Genomic DNA, 20,111 nt, shown 5'->3' with positions numbered 1-20,111 from the left:
ACAGCAAAGCATGTCAGTGTCTGCTGTACACACTTTTTTTTTTTTTTTTTACTGCTGCTGTTTTTGCAGAAGCATAATGTCCATTTAAAAAACAAACAGATTAGGATCAGAAAACCAGTCAGGTATTACAAACACCAGGCTGTCCAGTCCAAAACTAGATAGATGGCAACTCTAGTGTATGTTCAATGTCAGTGGCCTACATACGTGAATTGGAACACCCAACGTTTCCCTTTTGGAGGACACAAATGTCAGATACAACATATACTGACAATAAGTAAACTTACATGAATTTTGTAGGGATGAGTTATGGCACAAGATACTGTCCGTCATTTCACCAAACACAATGTGCATCATGGGAAGGCAGATTCCATTCCCCAGTGCTCCAAGGGATCCTATGACCATAAAGAAAACATCCAGGCCATCTGCATAACAGAACTAAAAAAAAGTCAGAAGAAAATCAATCATTTGAGAAACAAGCTTTCCAAAACTAAAATTACATTTTTGTTCAAGTTACACTTTAAAGGAATGTTTTCCCTTTGTTTCTCTCTGTGATTTCTCTTAAAACATGATTTGTTAAATGGCCTATTATTTATGTGTTTGATAGCTTTTATAACTAAATGATGACAATATTAAATATGATTAATAAAATACAGTAATGATGCAGGATAACAGAACAGTATTGAAATAGGTGTGGCTACCCTGCCTTAAGAGAGTGTCTATTGAAATCTAGAAGCTGTCAGGCTGTAGTCAGTCTAAATTTGGATTGATGGTTAAGCTTTCTGCTGTTTCTCCTAGGCTCTGATGATTATTTGCTTCTGCCTGCTAATTGGGAGTGTCCCTGGCAATAGTGTGGGAGGATGCACTATACAGAATGAGGAATGTTTATACCTCCCTGGCCAACCACTAGGAGGTTTGTTGCCAGTAGTGTGTGCTGGGAGAGGGTAGAAATATTCAGAAGTGACCTTGGGAAGTTAGTCTCCCCCTGGGCTTTGCCCTGGAGAGATGCTGAGGATTGTCTGATCTTCCTAGGCCTGCTGCTTAGGGTGCAGACCATGTTCTTGGACTGAGGCCTGGGATTGAGGCTCAGTGAGTAAAGCATGAGGATGGAGATGACATGGAGCAACTTCAGCATGCATGAGGCGCATGGGAAACTGGAGCTGAAGCAGAGACACCGCCACTCCAAATTTGCAAAATACGTCTATTTATTGACGTGCATCGTGGTAAAAAACAACGAACGTTTTGGGGGTCACAAAGGATCCCCCTCATCAGGTAAAACATACCATAGAAACTGGGAAACTGGTTCACTACTGAAGTGTGGTGATTGCTTTAATTGGACTGGTAGTTATAACATAGAGTATTTTACAGCCAGGAGCTAGAGTCACAGATTGCCAGGTTGGCTTAAAGGTCCTTTATACGTAAAGGCTGGAAATACAACATTCCATCAATTTTGGAGTCTGCAACATCCTGGGTGTCCTGTGTCCTAACTCTCTGCCAAAGTTGTTCATATAAGTTCATCAACCATCAGAACATGAGTGTGGAAATCAGTTTTATCGGATGCTACTGGAGGGTCGGTAAGTGCTTTTGGGGCAGCAATGGAACTGTACATCCTAGACAGGCTAGGAGGGGCCAACTCATGCAGCGGCTACTTTGAGGGTGAGCGCTACATGGGAAAATATTGTTTTGTCTGTGAAATAACATTTGAATGTGCAGGTTTTCCATTTTGACTAATAAAGTATCCCCCAAAACAACAATCTGAGCTGAGTATATAAATAAATAAAGAACAGCGCCACTCTTTTGGATGAAGAAAGAAATTGGTGGGTGGAGTTGTGCAATAATGGACAAAATGGATAGGGATAGGATTGTATTAGCAGCATCTCTTATTAGAAAAAAACTTAGGTGCATGTACTAACACACCAAATCCCACCCAACACTAAAACTGTATTTAATGGAATTATTCTTCCAACCGTGGAAGTATCATAATTAGCTTAAATATTTCTCATGTAAAATTTTCTTTACACTAAAAAGCAAGTATTACTTACAATGCTGATTGGACCAACCATTTTGGTTTTTTCCTTCTTCCCCTCATTTTTACTTTCCTCTCTTTAAGAAAGAAATAAAACACTCAATATTAACTTAAATCTTTATAGCAATAAACCCAGAAAAGCAGAACAAATAAGATACTACAATACAGAAAGTTATTTCATGAGGTCAGCATTTGTATATGCTGAAGTAATAGCAATGTTCTATTCAATTCTATAGGAGTATCTATCAATCTCCTTAAAAAAAAAAGTGAATATATAATAGAAGGTAAAAAACACGTATACTGTAGATGTAAAGAGGGCTCTGGCTACTATGGAGTTCCTCTTATAGTCAAGATGCAGTGTGCGGTGGGTGGGTTGAGGGTTCCCCAGGTTAAATGGATTTGTCCAGTAGCCATTCAGCATGATATATGACTGGTGATATGGTGTTGCACCCTTGGTTGGCGAGAAAGTGACAAAAGACACAACGCATTTTGGCTCTACTCGGTGGTACCAGTCACCAAAGTTGACCTAATTGTTTGCTCCAGTACCTATGCATTGGGTGGGCAAATATCCTAAATCCTAGTGCCATGCATTTGACCATGGAAAAACAACAGTGAGAACAAGTTCTGTTGTTAAAGAGACCCTGTTTCCAGACCATTTATTTAAACAAAATTCTTCCCATAGGATTATATGTGCATTCATATAGTGGGAAGCCACTTCCAGAATAGTAGAGGGCTCTAACATGGCAGGAGAGTGAAGAAGTCAAATTTGTTAGCAAGTTTAAAGGCACATTGCAAATGAAAAATAAATTGTCTATGAAAAGGAAGTTTGCAATTCAAATACTTGAGTTTTCTGTAGGTTGGTGGTTCTGTAGGTTGGTGACAGGGTCTCTTTAAGTTGATGATGCACACAGATGAAGTTAATGTCAGTTTGGTTGCCAAGTGGTGCTAGGTGCCCAGAACAATACAATCTGGTAAAACTGTTTCTTTAAAAGAGAAGTGGCCTGACACTGAAAATTCTGAAAGAGTCTCTAAGTTATCATGTTTGCATGTCTTTTCACCCAAAAGTAAAACTAAACCCATAAATTACATTTTCCCCCTGAACCTCTGTGGCTGTCTACTTAAAAATATAGATAAGAGCACTGAAATAGTAAACTATTAGGTGGATCAGTCTCCCTTTGGGTTCTACTGGACCCCTTATTCTTTGATAATTAGAGGCAGGGAACAGTTTATTATGGGACAGAGATACTAAATGGCTGCTCAACCAGGGATTAAGGGATGAAAGTATATCTGAAGCCAAAACTTTTTTTTTTTCATTTTGGATAGAGTAGGGGGGGGTTAAAACCACAGTCAGTTTTTTTCTGCCATCTATGTCTCGTTAGGAAGGTTTCCCTTAATTTCTTGTCCTGTGGAAATGAGACGATATCTTCCCATTGGGAGAGAAATCAGAAAATCCCCTGTTAGACAATTGTCATGGAATCAAGCTTCCCATTGGAAGATTTCTCCTCTAATCCTGTACTGGTGGCACTAAAACGTTTTAATTTATACTATCACTCTGAGACAATGCTGATCGGAACAGTGAGAGAGGTTGCATCTCCCTAACGGGGACATAAATAGCAATAAAAATCAGACCGTGGTTCTATTTCCATATCAATCTATGCAAAACTAAAACTAAAAGAAAAAGCTTAGCCTTTAATTATACTTTTAACTATGGAGTTAGGTTTGCCTTAAGCTGTATTTTAAAGCATTAGCTATGAATCTGTACTTTACCAGAACTGCCAAGATTCCATGACTTTAAGATCCTGTGCATGAATTGTTATCTTGGCTGCAAGGATCATAAAAGAGCCATCTTACTTTGCTGCCTATGCCGTCAATCTGGGTAGCTGCCAATTTCCAGCCCACAGAATTTGCCTGAGGCAAAGTGAATGTCTGTGTTAGCTATCTGCATTAGCATGAGTTGTCATAATTCTGAGACACCCTGTGTTGTACCTTTACCAACTGTCCGAGGCCTATTGCATCAGAAGTTAGGGGTATTGGCCAAGATACTGAAATATAGAGTACATGGACCACGAAAGGTCTGCAGCGTTTCCCTCTCACACATGTAGCCCCTTCTAACCTATGTGGAGTGGCTACTTAAATGTAGTGATGCTAGCACTGTAATGAGTCTGGCTTATTTGTAGTCTGGTATCATTTGGCTAATTCAGCTATATTCTGCACCCACCTATGAGTTGGGGGTTGAGCCTGCCACAGAGCTGGGCCGCCAATAGGGGAACATTAGGACTGTATATGCTTCACCAGCCAATCACTAGGAGTTTCATGGTCAGTGGTGCATGCAGGGGAAGTGCATACATACTCAGGAATTGCCATGTGCTCAGTTCAGTCCGCCCCGGGTCTTAGCCTGGATGTACAAGTAGGATGTACAAGGTTGGAGAAGCTGACTAGGCCACAAGCCTGCAGGAGGCCACATGTGGGCCCAGGTGGGGTCTGGAAATGTCTGGGGAAGGAGAACCAGTGGAGTCCTATGACTGCTGGTGGTGCCAGGAAGGCCAAGATGGCATGGACCTCAGGAACAAGTCTGGTGTCTCTCCCAGGGACGATCTCATACATATCCATTATTCAGCAGTTGCTCTACTACACAGTGTCATCCTCTGTTCTACTGAAGTATTCCTGCACTGTGTAAGCTGGAAGGGATTGGTGAGTCTAGAGTCTATTTATGCTATGGATGTCTGAAGCACTATACCCTCTCTCCCAGTTTGACTGTTCTACAATAATACATTTAAAAAGGCACTTAAACTGACTGATACCCAATTTACTGTTCACATTTGACAACCTGGCTAAGGATCCACCCCTTAGACTCAAATGTCAACCCTCCCTACCCTTTGGGGGTCCACCTTATGCCTCTGGGGTCAGGGGGGCACTACACATACAGTCCAGAAATGAAAAGCCATATTTCTTATCATCAGTTCCTTAACAACACCTGACAGACACTTTCCAGTTGGAGCAGTTTTCATGAAGCTCTGCAGGCCTCATTATTGTTGCACTGGAAGGTTTTGTATAAAACCAGCTACTTTTACTCTGACTATTATCATGTTTGCTAAAAAATGGAATGTGAAAAAAACAAGCTTAGAATTACAAAACATACTTCTTGTCTCTTTCTTTTTCATCCAGTAAGGCCTCTGTATTAGGGTGAGCATTGTTAAGCTCTCCATCTGCTTCTTTAAGATCAGCTTTCCTTTTCCTTGAGTTGGAAAACCATGAAAACCACTGTGAAAATAAAGTACATACAGCAGTAAAACATTTCAACAATAAACATGACTTAGAGATGCATTCAAAATCCCCACAACCCCCCCTTTAAACCCACACAATAAACCACACATAGTTTTTACACGGGCCACAGCAGTCCTTAGCATAACTTAAAAATGATCTTTAAAAATAGTTAAACAATATATAACAACCATGAACTGGTGCATGTTCAGTGTTATGCTTAAAAACAGAAGAGGGTATTATTAGATACATTAAGATGAACCACAGCTATATTTAGCCTGCCCCCCAGCAGCATTACCCACCTCAATTGCACCTTTTTTGGCATTATTTTGACCCAGTCTCAGTTGACTGCATAACAGAGCAACCAATGCTTAACACACCACTGGTAATCCCTGTAACACCAGTGGGACTCCAAACCTCTAATGCAATTATTACTGGTCTGTTCCCTTCCAAGACTCCCTGTCTGGAAACCTGCTGCAACAAAAATTATTAATTTTTTTAATTTCCCATCCCCACCATACTAAAAACTGGTCAGGTCGGGGCCCAAATCTTCACTTGTCTGCTTTCATCATCTTGCCCAAAGACCTCCTCCCTGCTCCCCTTACTCACCTGACTTGTCCACACAATATGTAAGCCTCCTTCTCCACAACTCTATTTGGTAACCCTTTTCTGGCCTTACCTTCTCCCCTTAGACATGCAGTCCTTACCCCCAGCTTCTCCTTGTCTCCAGGTCCAATTCACAACATATGCATTGGGACTTCACTAGCTGTTTTTTCCACCCCAATGCAATACAATGCAATTTTTTCATGGATGGGCTCGGTTCACACCACCACGTTGCAAAGGGATGCTGTACTGTTTCTTAGCGTATCGGGATGTGACGCAAAACAACCGCCTTGCACCCCACTGTACTCGTAGAACTGAAGGAAATGTCATTTGTGACATTTCAATAAAGTTCTACCAAAACACAAAGAACACAGTGCAAAGTGCCGGATTCGGCTCATCGATACTGTGTAGGGCAACGCACACCAGCCGCCGTGCATTTAGCACAGTCGATGATGTGAATTGGCCCTAAAGCTCAGCTTTGGACAGAAATGAAATACACAAATGAATGCATGCTTCCCCTCCCAGCCTGAGCTCTGATGTACAGGGACTGAAAGAGGTTGATACCAAGTCATATTCAGGTACATACACTGCTTGGACCTAAAAACAAAATTACATTTAATGATGTATTCAGGAATAGAGAACTGCATTATATCATATTTTAAATCTGCCTGGCGTTCAGCTTTAATTTGCTTGTAGTTTTAGCTCCTTTGTATTGTATCACAGTAACATGATATATGCAAATCCATATCCATGCACACAATGATAGCAGAAACCACAACATTATTTCTATAAAAAATTAAACTGCCCATAAGAATAAAGTACTGCTGAGTCACCATTTGCAATTTCTCCTTCATGCTAAAATCAATCATGCTTTTTCTTATAAATATACAGTATATCATTAATTAGTCCTATAGATAACATTATCTGTGCCCTGATGGGACATTTCAAGCAAGCCGTCCACGGGTTTCAGTTGCAGAGATTTCTTCACTGGAATCCCTGAGAGATATAATACATTGAAAAATGTGAATAACACCTACCCAAGACTAAATGGTTCATTTGAAACGCTTGACCCTCCAAGGGACTATGCTGAACAATGTCATTCACCAGAGTAGGTATTTACCTAGTTTGATACTGCAATTAGTGATGTAAGCAGGGAATACTGGGGAGACATATTCCACATGAATTTTCCATAGCTGTGATATCATGCACACTATATAATTGACAAAATCGCTTTAAAGCGGACCTTCACTCAACAAAAACAAATAAAAACGTTCCCCATTGCATTTCTACCCCCTCCCCAAGCAACAAGCCTGGGAAGAAGAGAGTGTTCCAAGGTCACTCCAAATATTTATATCCTCCCCCAGCATGCACCACTGGTAATAAACCTCCTAGTTGATGGCCATGGAAACATAAATATTCATAACTCACAATTATTGTATCTCCTTGATCTTTTGCCATAGACACTCTCCAACAGCAGACAGAAGCAAACAATAAAACTGAGCTTAAGGGAAACGAAACGAAAGCAGAATTGCAATTAAAGAAGAACTCCGGGCAAAACATTTTAAAACGTTTTGGACACAGTAAGGGAGCCTTTTTGCCACCTGTGTCCCATTTAGGAGATTTCCCTTCACTTTTTGTCTGATAACCACATCAGGAAGTGAGAGGAAATCCATCCAAACGTAGGGAAATCATTGGTAGTCAGCAGAGTCACCAGAACTAGCGTCCAATTGGAAGATTTCCCATCTATTCCTGTTCTGGTGACAACCTAAAATTTTGGATTCTTTTTCAGTTTCAGTGATAACGGTTAGCAGGACAAATGGAAGATAACGGGGGCACAGACAGCAATAAAAACCTGACAGTTCTAATCCCATGTGCATTCAGTTGCACTTTAATGCTTAGACTGTCTACAGCCTACCGGAGCCACTTAATTTAGATTAGGGACACTTCTGTGTAGAGCAGGGTCCCTACATTGATAGAGCCTTTTTTTAAGTTTGTGGTGCTTAAATAGGAGCATTCATTTGTTACTGATCATCTGTTCCCCGAGCTATGTTTTGTTAGCAGAACAGTGTGGACCTAAACCACCTCACATTATATCATTTGATATTACTGTACCCCCACCCCGACCCCTTGAATAAAATAAGTTAGGCATACAACAGTTTATTATCCTTAAATAAAACTGCTGAACAGTTTTACGCTGCTGTATCCTCTGCAGTATATCAGTTTTTGAGTCTGGGCTCCTTGTCTCTAGTAAATTTTGGCCTAGCCTTGCTCATTAAAATTGTACCGCTACTGCTTAATTTTATACTCTCGTATCATCTGCAGTTTTCTTAATTCTTGTAGTAAAACACCTATCCTGTACTCTTTATCTATATCATATTTTGGCCTATTATCCATTAATTAAACTGCCCTGCTACTGGTCAATTTTACATTGCTGTATCCTATTAATTCTTGTGGTAAAGCCCAAGCCTGTGCTCCTTGTCTCTAGTACATTTGGATCTAGCCTAATTTGTTCTGCTGGTGGCCAATTTGTACCCTGCAGTCTTTTCATTCTTGAAGTAAAACACCTGCCTGTACTCTTTTTCTCTAGCACATTTTGGCCTATTCTCCCTCATTAATAAATGTCCTACTGCTGGCCACTTTTAAACTGCTGTATCATCTGCGGCCTCTTAATCCATAATGAGAGCTGGGATAGCCACAACATACTACTGACCAATTCCTATCTGCCAGTCAAACCAGGTCTGTTACTGTTGGATGAAAAATCATGTGGTATGTAAGTGGCTATTAGGATTAGTTCCCACCAGAAACTGCATCACAACTGGGTGCGTCTGTGCAGTTGCACTGCGATCCGTTTTGATGCGTTTCTGATGTGTGTTTTTTCTGCACTAGAAAATGCTAATTAGACAATTAGGTCACTTCCTCTTCCTGCCAGAGCATTTCCTACGTTTGTTTTGGAGATCAGACATGCTTTTTTTGTTGGCTGGCATGGTGCTAGTGTTGACTATAGCCATACTCCGACAACGCCTTCGCAGGCAACGTCGATATTGGGTGCACCCGCTGCTGACAGTCCTGCACATATTGGATGAAATCATCTGCATCCACAAATTTAATCTCTTCACTTTCCACACTACAAAGAGGAAGTCCCTGGGTGATGACATAATCAATTCTGAGTCTTTTTTTTTAATGCGTTCCGTTTGATGCATTTGCACTGCGTTTTGATGCGTTTTGATGCAGTTTGATGCAGGTAAAATAGGACAATCAGTACTTTTTCTGACTGCATCTGAACTGACTGCAATTAATTACTGAATTAAGCACAAGAAAGCCCATAGGAGAGCATTGTGATGTATTTTGACTGCAGCAGCCAAAATAAACGGACTGCATCACAACTGCATATGGTGTGAACTGGCCCTGAAAGCTTCCTGGGGAAAAAAAGCCTTTTTTTCAAGTTAAAATGAATCATATTGGAAAGCTGCTGCTGTGTGTAAGCCAAGCTAATTGTAAAGCAAATAAATAAATTCCTCAGCCAAATATGGGCTGCCGGTATACACTGTCACTGACACTGTGCGTGAAAACCATACTGTTCTGTAACATCACAGAAGTTTGTTTTTTAAAGGATTTTTATATTTTGCAATGTTTCCCATGAACCGCATGAAAAGACTCTATCCTTGCAGTATGGTATTTTTTTTAAAACATTTTTTGCTTTGGTACATGTACACAGTGGCAGTGCTCATCTTCCCTAACAATGGCCAAAATTCTACAACAAAATCCACCCACAGCATGTGTACAAGCCTGAGCAGCTATTTCAGGATTTGCTAGAACATAGAGTTAGTAGAATAAATTTAGGGGTCTATTCACTAAGCTGCCGTAGGCAGCCGAGTAAACAACTGACCCAAAGTGAAGTGAGCCGGACGCTGTTCGGCTATTCACTTCAGGCTTATACTGCTTTCAGCCGTATATCGGCTGAAATCAGCTGTACATCGGCTTGCTTCATGTGGCTGCGGGTCTGCCGAACATGCTCAGCATGAAGTGCAGGAGGAGTTCGACTCAGCCGATCCAACATCTGCATCGGCCAAGCCGAACCTCCGGCGGGCTAATCGCTGCTGTTCAGTCTATTCTCATAGATGGCAAACAGCAGTGAGTGAATAGCCGAATGCCGCTCGGCTATTTTGCTCGGTACCTCTGTGGTACCGAGCAGAATAGAAAAACAGTTAAAAAAGTAGAAAAAAATTAAATAGAAAGGGCAGTGAGCAGTGAGCTAGTGACAGCTAGCTCCGCCCAACTGTTTTCTATTGGCAGGGCGGTTCTGCTGCCGTCAGAATAAAATAAAAAATCACCATAGGAATGCATAGCTACTGTGTTTCCCCGAAAGTAAGACCTAGCACTATCTTGTCCCTCTGCTGATTGACAGCAGCAGTGGGCGGGTGCAATAGCTAGTTTGCTATTGGCTATTGCAAAGTGAAATAGCCAATAGGAATCTAGCAATGCATTTCTACTGTGTTTTTTTGTGTTTTTTAAATTCTGACGGCAGCCAAAAAAAAGACAACAGAGCAGGGAAAGGTTTACTTTGCTCGATCGAGCAGAGTAAAACTTTCCCGGAGAAAGTGTTTCTCTCCCGGGCGGCAGGGAGCCGATATCTAATACCGGGAGACTCCCTGGGGGTCCGGGAGAGTTGGGCTATCTGGAGATCAGCGTCCCTGGTTACCTGTCTGTGCAAGTGGTTGGAGCCAGCCGTGAGACGACGGCTGGCTCCGCCCAGCAGTCAGCAGCAGGCTGTCGGCCGGCCAATGGCCAGCTTCGGCTTTCACCTCGGCTCAGGCAAGCCGAAGCTTATGCCGAACGCTCGACTGAGCCGCTCGGCCGACTTCAGGAGCTGTACGGGCTACAAGGAATAGCCCCAACAGCAGCCCTTCGGTTCTATTGAACCGAAGGGGTCCTGTGGCCGAAGCTAGCTGAAGGATCTAGCCGTAGCTACGGCTAGATCCTTCGGCAGCTTGGTGAATAGACCCCTTAGTGTATCTCCTCTACCAAAAGCTTTATATACCTGAGTGCCTGCTTTTGTGTCTAATTGTACAGTGCCTGCGGAGCATGCAGTGTGATGCACACTCTAGTCATCTGTAAAGTAGGGTATACACAGGAACCAGCCAAAATTCACTGAGTGGGTGCTGCTGCCAACACCTTTCCACCCAGCATCCCTTGATCAGCTGATCGAATGAGCCAGTTGTAAAAATCTCAGTTGAACGGAGCTAGCAGCCAATCAGCTGCAAGTGTAAGCAGCCGCTGTCAGAATACAATAAAAACAGCGGGGGATTCATCCATTAATGCTCGAAGGCTCTCCCTGCTCTGTAAGGATAAATTCTCATTTTAATCTACAGGGACCATGGGGAACAAAAGTAGCCACCCCCCAGAAGGAAGGACAGTGCCAGCAACAATTCAGAGATGATTTGAGGATCGAGACGAGTGAAACACACATAAGATACATTTTTGTTAATAGTTAGGGCACTTGAATGCATTTTTAAGATTTTTGTCAAGATTTAATTTCTGAGTTTAGTGTCACTTTAAAAGTGAAAATGCTGTCTGATAGCGGGCAAAATAACCGGCATGTTTTCCATTTATTAGCGAGAAAACTGCCTCTTCAATGTTAGTTCTACTTTTTTTGCAGGGGGTTCATTGTATTCCCTTGTCTTCTGATTGTCCCATTGTTCGCTATGAGGCTCTCCTGAAAGGCTGAATGTAAATGAATCAGCATTAATAAATGATAAAATATAATGGCCTGCACCTTTATATTCTCTTTTCCTTTGAATTACATCAGACTATGATTTTTTTCAAGGCTGCTGTCTGCTCTGTGATCAGTTCTAGTATTTCCGGCATCGTGAATCTGCATTTTCTTACCCCTGGGCGCGCTGTATCTCTTCTCCTTCTATTTGCAGCCATCCTATCGCCTGAACTTCACGGAGGTGATTAAGCTGTGGACTGCCAGGCTGGGGAGAAGGGAGGAGTCCTACAGGATGCTGTTATCCTGTAGATGGCTTTCATTGGAGAGAATTCTGCTTCCTGAATGTATAATTCCAGCTACACCTGTGACATCAGTCACATCCCAGCAACAGGTTCTGCTACTAACCTGCGTCACGCTAACAAGAAATCCTATCTTTGTAGGACATCTCGATATATTATCATATAATATACTATTTATACTACAACAATCCATGTGGCAGATATAAAAGACACTAATCAGTGCAGCTCTGAATTCATTAAATCATCATTAAAGTGATACTAAAGCCAAAAGGGTTTAAAGCTTTTCAAATGCTTACAATGGATGCTGCACTGTAATGTTTAAACACTTTAGTTTCCTGCAGAGTCAGCTGGTCCTCTGAGCACCAGTCCTGATATCCTTTTTTAGGGTGGCCCCTTTCCCTTGCCGGGTCCTATAAAGCCACTCTTGTGTGTGCTAGTAAGCTGTGTGTGTCTTCACAAACACACAGACACAGCAAGGCAAGTGACAACCAACTGCCCGGGAAGCCCAGCAAGCAGTCATAGAACAGGTACTGTGAGAGCCATTGCACATGCACGTGTGAGACAGTTTCGTGCTAGTAATGCTCGTAATCGTGCACGGCCACCGATGCGCAGGTTCATGCGCAACAGCGCTCACGCAGATTGGCGTGCACGTGCTCACGTATAATCATAGCGCCTGAACTTGCATCCAGCATGCACTCAGTGCTGAGAGTTCTTTAGCAAGTGATTCCTGATTGTTCCTGTATCTGACCCGGCTTGATCCTCTGACTCTGTTGCTCTCCGCCTGCTCCCGACTTCGGCCTGTTCCACTACTCTGCCTCTTGTCTGCTGATTCGGTACCACTTAACCTGCACGGCTTGACCTCGGTTTGTCCTGACCCAGCTACCGTCTTTTGATTCTGTACTGCACAGCTCGCCAGTTTCTGACCTGGCTCGGCTCTGACTCTGCTTATCTGAATTCCTGATATCCTGCATGCTGCTGGCTGACTACCTGCCTGGTCGTTTACTCCGGTGTCTTCAGCATCTCTCCCCAGTGGCACCCGTGCCTCACGAAGTCCGTTCGGCCCTGTTCCACTCTCAGGGGCGCTCAGATCCGTGCTGCAAGGGAAGGTCCTTCTTGCCACCTCAGACTCACATCAGGTATGTGACACCAACAAACAAGAGAAAGGAGAGATGGATTCATGTTTTGTGAAATACAGTGGGAGAAATTTATCAAAACTGGAGCAGTTGCCCATAGTAACCAATCAGCTTCTCTCTTCAATTTGTTCAGTTAAGCTGTGAAAATGAAAGATAGATGCTGATTGGTTGCTGAGAGCAGCTGCTCCAGATTCTGTCTGCTCCAGTTTTTTGTTTAAACTTTCTTTTTATTAAAGATCTTCAAATAACAAAACATGTACTACCCACAGGGGCAAAGTGTAAACGGCGAGACTCAAAGAGCATGAAACATCAATTGCAATAGTGTACATGAAAACAGTCATTAGAACAAGATTCCCACTGTACGTGTTGTAAGAGCAATAACATACAGGGTAGTAACAAATGGGCACAATCACAACGCAAGTCATGTAGCAAAAACATTTTTTTTCAATAAAGAACCAATATACCAAGGATTCATGAGAGAGAGGGAAGGAAAGCACTGGTAACAGCAAAGAAAAGGTAGAGAATGAGGGGAAGAAGAGATGAACAGAACAGGAAAAAAGTCTGGCGCTCCCTGACATGTCTGCTCCAGTTTTGATAAATTCCCCCTCAGTAAGTCTTCTGACTTCTCTCAAAATCCATGCAAACCCTTCCTCTGAGGCTTGGTACTACCCTTCATAAACATGCTGCCCTAAGAATTGGCCCATGAGTCACCTTTACGATAAATACAAAGCTGTCAGTCAAAAAGCTATCTGTAGAAGAATAGTATTCATTAAAGTACAAGTAAACTCTAACTGGATGACAATTGCTGCTTTTTTAAATAAAATACTGTTTTCACTTTTTTTTTTTCATTCATTGTTGCATCTCTGCACTGATGATCTTCTGTAGCCTCTTTGCAGCCACTTCCTGCTTCCTGCACTCCAGCAAATGCTCATCGCTTCTCAGGGCGGGTTTCCTGATGGTGACAATAGTGGATAAAAAGTATCTTTACCATTACGGGAGCATGTGACAGGATGATAACCTAGGAGAACAACTGGGACAGAGGGGGGACAGAACGTTGTCACCATACTTCAGTAAAGGACCAACTTCCCAGGCTCCTTATGCATGCTAAAGTTCCTCCATAGCATCTCCATCCCCAGGCTTCACTACAGGCCTTAGTCCAAGCACATGGCCACCCTCCCTAGGCAGCAGGCCATACACATCATACCCCGAGGCTGCAGCCCAGGGGAAAGCCTGACTTCCCAAGGTCACTCCTGAATATTTATACCCCCTGCCAGCATGCACCACTGGTAACAAACCTCCTAGTGGTTGGTCATGGTGGTACAAACATTCCTCGCTCTGATTCGCGCATCCTCCCACACTATTACCAGGGACACTCAGGCAAGCAGGCAGAAGTAAACAATCATCAGAGTTTAGGAGAAGCCTCTGAAAGCTGAACAGCCTGACAGCTTCTAAATATAAATAGACACTCCTGTCTATTTGTAGACACTCCACTCAAAGGTAGCTCCTACACTCCAGCAATTGTATTTCCCTCAGTGTCCTCATCTTCTATACACTATATAGGACATGATGACTCACAGGACCTCCTCAGGGGGACTGAGGTTGAAAGAACTCATCTAAGAGCCAGCAGGGATCGTGGTTCTGCTTTATAGCAGGGTGGCTACACACGCCAGCATACGTCAGCTTATCTTAAACCACTGCTATCAATGTATGCTGTAAATCCAATCAAAGCTTATATTGGGAGGGAAATAAGGTGGTTTCTCATAGTTTCAGGCTATAGTAATGACGATTATAAAACAATAACACACAAGTTCTAGAGGAATTTTTTTTATTGTGCTGAAACATCTGTTGTTCCTGTTCACAGTGAGAATTTACCTTTGATTCTGATTGTTGAATTCTTCATATCCTGCTCCATAGCTGTTTTACTTTGATGTCATGCCCTAGAATATGCTCACAAAATAGCTTTTTAATCTAGGATCTTGAATTATATTTGGACTTTGTAACAGCAGGAAACCTAATTTTTAAGAGAAATCTTATACAAAGAAAATCATATTTTGCTGTAGATTTTGTGACTTCCCCGAATACCACCTAGCTATCTGTTTCTCCTAATTTTAGCTGCACTTGAGGTCTTCCCCTCCTTCTTCCCCTGGACCATTCCCAACTTCATTTTATCATTCATACCCATGGAAGAAGCGGTTTTCTGGAAGATGAAGAAAACTGTAAGTAGGAGAAAGGGCTCATGTCCCAATTCCCTCTTTTCCTTGCGCTCCATGACTCTCTTGACAGGGTGGGCTGAAAGGCAACAAAAGACTTAAAAGATAAGTTCACCTTTTGCAGAAATTAAAGAAATGCAAAATTAATAATATATAAAAAAATGAATTTCTTTAATATTTGCATTCAAGCCTGGAAAGCATTTCAATGGTGATCACTCGATCACAGCATCAAAGCTCAGGCTTCTGCTCATTTTCAAACTGTCAGAGCTCATACGGGGGTACAGAATTTCAGTTAGGAGAGATGGGAAGGACGGCTTGACTTTCAAACTGCATTAAAGGAGAACTATGAGGTGAGTGCTTTTCACTCACCTCATAGTTCTAGCCGACCTGTGACAATGAGACTGTCACAGGTCGGCTCAGTAGATCGGGAGGTGAGCGAACACATACCAGCGTTCGCTCACCTGTCGATCCTGTCACGGCTTTCTGCCGTGACAGGGGAGGGGCTGGATTCCCCCCTCCCCGCTCCGATCCGCCAGCGCTGACTGGCGGAACGGACGGGGGAGGGGGCGGGTACAGCTGGCTCTGCCTCTAGATAGGCAGAGCCAGCTGTCAGTCACGCAGCTGGGCGGATCCAGGCATAATTGTCAGGATCCGCTTCAGCTGCTGCTCCTCAGTATACCGCGAGCAGCAGCTCGCAGTATACTGCGGCGTCTCAGTATACCGCGAGCTACAGCCTAGGGTGACGGGAGGGCGCTAGTTTGTGTCCTCTCGTTAGCCTAAGGAGAACTATGGGGAAAAGCCTTAACCCCCATAGTTCTCCTACGGTTGTATTAGAATACATGTACATTTGGAGAATTGGTGTTTACATTATGTTATTGTTAATATTTTGTTTCAGAATTTATTTATAAAAGCTGTGGTCATGAAATTCCAATGAAAATAATTTGTGTCATTGTATTCTTTATGATTTTAATATGTAAGCATGTGTGCCCTACCTGGGTGAAAATCCGGCAAGTAGTATTTTTTAACACGCCACACCACATGCTGGGGGATTTTAGCATGCAAGTTGAAGTTATCTTCCATAAGAGAGACCTTTTGGCAGTTGGCTTGAATTATTATGTTTAACCCCTCGTTTGATGCCTACAAATAGTGGGAGCTACAGGTAAGATTAAAATCAGCATATCACGCTTTTCCCCAAGATGGCACCAAAAGCGAAGAAGGAAGCTGTCCCTGCCAAGACTGAAGCAAAGTCTAAGGCTCTCAAGGCTAAGAAGGCCGTACTAAAAGGTGTTCACAGTCACAAGAAGAAGAAGATCAGGACCACACCTACATTCCGGAGACCCAAAACCTTGAGACTGAGGAGGCAACCCAAATATCCAAGGAAAAGTGCCCCCACAAGGAACAAGCTTGACCATTATGTCATCATTAAATTCCCTCTGACCACTGAGTCTGCTATGAAAAAAATTGAGGACAATAACACTCTGGTTTTCTTTGTTGATGTCAAGCAAACAAGCACCAGATCAAACAAGCTGTAAAGAAGCTGTATGACATTGATGTAGCCAAAGTGAACACCCTCATCAGGCCAGACGGTGAGAAGAAGGCGTACGTTCGTCTTGCTCCCGATTATGATGCTCTCGATGTTGCTAACAAGATTGGCATCATCTAAACCTTCTGGCACATGTCCTGTACAGAAATAAACTCAATAAAAAATCCAATTAAAAAAAATCAGCATATCACAACTGAAATAATTACCAACAACAAGGGGTAAATCTTATTCTCACATGCAGTTAACATTTATACAAATATACAGATAAAGGTGATTATAGACCTTGAATGGAAGATTAATGGTGCCAGTTAAGGATTGTAGACCTTGTCCAACTGATCAACTTGTTGCGTCTGCTAATGTCCACAGACATGATCTATTCTTATATTCTGGGGGCTCCAACATGATCATCAGCTGCTGCATCCATTATGGAGGATATCACTACCTTTGTTAAATGCTTCATTTCATTTACATTATGAAGAATGCGACAGGAAGTGTGAACCAGAGCCAGAATGTTTGCAAGTCATTTTTACCAAGAGTTTAGCAAGTTAAACAGCTATCCAATATACACCCCTAAACTACAATACCAATTTTCAGGGGTCTTTTTAATTAATTTATTATTTCATTATTTGGTTCCCAAACTATGCACACTCCCCCAGGAGCCCCAGCACAAGGCTAGCATAGTTATGTAAATACGGTGGTGCTCCAGCTCCAAAGTCTGCTCTACCACTGTCTTGTCCTGCAGTGACTAGGGGTCAGTAGGAAGAACAACAACAGTCAGTGGGGGAACCCTCTATTCAACTCTATTCAACCAGCCATAGGATCTCTGTTACAGAGCAAAATTTCCCCAAACTGACTGATGGACAGGTAAGTATGAGCCTGTTTCATGCACAAGGTTTCAACCCCCATCCCAACTTCTGACATGGTTGCTTTAAAAATTAACCCTTAAATAACAAGCTGTGTAAGTAATACCTACTACCTATCTTTTGGCCCATATGTCATGTTGTCTTTGTTTATTTGCAGATATATAAGTGTAGATTGCATTGATATATTGTTTTGACATCAGCTGCAGCACATTTATACCATGTTGGTGCCACATTGTCAGAAGGACACATACTAATAAATTATATTACAAGCAAGAAAAGTAACCATGAAGTGACATGCATGATGTACAGCTTGTGTCACGTGGACCTAAGACTGCACAGCAGTAAAAGTACTTGACAGTTTTCTACTTTCTGTTACTTTCAGAAGGATCGCTGGAGCTTTCTTGTATACAGCTTCATCTGAAATGTGAGCCGTGCATTAGAGGAAACTAACTAATCCCTTTCATACCAAAGGGGATCAAAATAATTTGCATGCCAAAGGAGTGGATTAATTTCTCCAGAGTTATTCCCAAGTCTTGTCACCAGATTTCTGACCACTGAAATAAGAGTGCTGAAAGCTGGTTTAGTGTTGGCTTCATTTGAAAAACATAGAAGAGACTGGAATTCGCTAATTATTTAAAGCTGAACACTAGATGATCCGCTAAAAACACGGTTTAAATACATGTGTAATAATAATGTATAATAATACACGGTCAGTGAAAATTCATCTTTTACTGGTATTGATAGTGTCAATGGAAATGTGACTGGTTGCTATCGGTACTGAACTTTGCATATTGCCTTTACAGTCTGCACTGCCTTATGAATACAATAAGCCCTGCTGTGTATTAGAGACAAAGCCATCAGTGCCACCCAGTGGCCAAATTCAGGTAACACATTGTTGTTTGCTAGCATGAGGGATAAAAAGGAAACCTGTATTGTTAAAAATATGGAGGTTGCTAATTACTTTATAAAAATTCTAGTTGTCTGCTTGTTGCTTCAAATGTATTTGCCACTGATCTAGAGCAAACATATACTGCAAGTGAAGTCACAACTTCTAGTTCCTGCTCAGTGACTTGGATGGTATTGAAGCCAGAGGATCAGCAACTGTCATGGTCTAAATGAGGTCAGCAATGACATTTTACGGATTGTTTTGTTATGCTCCTGTTTTTTTTTACATTTAAACATCTCTTCTACTGCATCTTTCCTTGTCACTCTTTTCCTCCATTTTCTTTCTCTGTGATTGAGCAGATCCTCCCATCCCACCCTAAACCACATCATAAGTCCAATGAACGTCATAGAGATGAACTGCATTCTGCCCTCTAATGTTCTTCATGAATTGATCACTCCTGTGGGACCCGTGTTAGTTCTCTGTAAATGAAACATTTTAGTAAAACAAAAAAAACCCATGTACAGTTCATGACCAGGAATGCAGATCAGCATAAGATTTATTTAATATTATTTCCAAACTAATTAAGAAAGATTAATTTTCATAGCAACCTAATGTGCCCTCGTGTCCCCTTTAACCCTTTCGCTGCCAGAACCCTTTTTTATTTATTTTTTTACAGTTTGCACACATGTTAAAGTGTACATTTTAGACCTGCAATAACTTAAAACCCCAAATATATATCCTTCCTGAAAGCAGAAACCTTGGAGAATAAAATGGTGGCAGCTGCAATTTTTTATGTCCCACAATATTAGCAAAACTGTTTATCAAACCCATATTTTCAGTAAAAAATACATTTGAATGAATTTAAGCATGTTGTGCACACAAACAAAATATGATACACACGTTTTGGAAAACATAACGGTTGTACCAAGTAAATAGGTATGCAACGCCAAGCTTTCAAATTAGGTGCGCCTATGCAACGGCAAAAAAGCGACACGTTAAAGCCTTAACATAAATTTAGGGTGAAGAGTGAGTGATGGCCCTGGAATTATCGCTCCCACTTCAACATTTGAGGGATTACCTAACATGTGTGGTGCAACCATCATTTTCGTACGTAGGCGCACCCAACGCATATGTTTACTTTTGTATATGTGTGTATGTGGGGGTGGTGTGGTGTTTTTATAAGAGAACTCCTCTAGGCAGTCTAAAAATTAAGCTACACTGCAAGGTTTAGTATGTGAATTGCCTGGAGTTCTTTAATTTTTTTATCAAATGGGGGGGCTACATAGTTACATAGTATTTGGGGTTGAATAAAGACATACGTCCATCAAGTCCAACCCATATAGGTCCACGCATCATCTCATTCTTAGGGATACTGGTATCCCTGGATATTACGGTCCCTCAAGTGCCACTTGTTAAGCTCCCTCAACTCGCGCTGTCTGTCCGGAGTGGCTCTTGGCACCGGTAGTATCTCTGAGAAAACTACCGTGGAGGTCCTTTCCTTCATCCTAGCACCTAGGTCTCTAAACTCCCTTTTTAGGACACTCCAGTTTCCTCCTATTTTGTCATTGGTGCCGATGTGC

At 42.0% G+C, this 20,111-nt stretch overlaps 1 protein-coding gene and 1 pseudogene across 1 annotated transcript in view; one reads left to right on the top strand and one right to left on the bottom strand.

Moving 5' to 3' along the window:
* ABCB5 (ATP binding cassette subfamily B member 5) overlaps nt 1-20,111 on the bottom strand; it is a 169,803-nt gene that overhangs the window by 101,086 nt on the left and 48,606 nt on the right. The gene's annotated exons all lie outside the window — the stretch shown is intronic.
* On the top strand, nt 16,420-16,946 carry LOC108804535 (annotated as a pseudogene).

Source organism: Nanorana parkeri, unplaced genomic scaffold (assembly GCF_000935625.1).
Source record: "Nanorana parkeri isolate BGI_ZX_2015 unplaced genomic scaffold, ASM93562v1 scaffold64, whole genome shotgun sequence".
Taxonomy (NCBI): domain Eukaryota; kingdom Metazoa; phylum Chordata; class Amphibia; order Anura; family Dicroglossidae; genus Nanorana; species Nanorana parkeri.
This window is presented reverse-complemented; position numbering and strand designations above follow the sequence as displayed.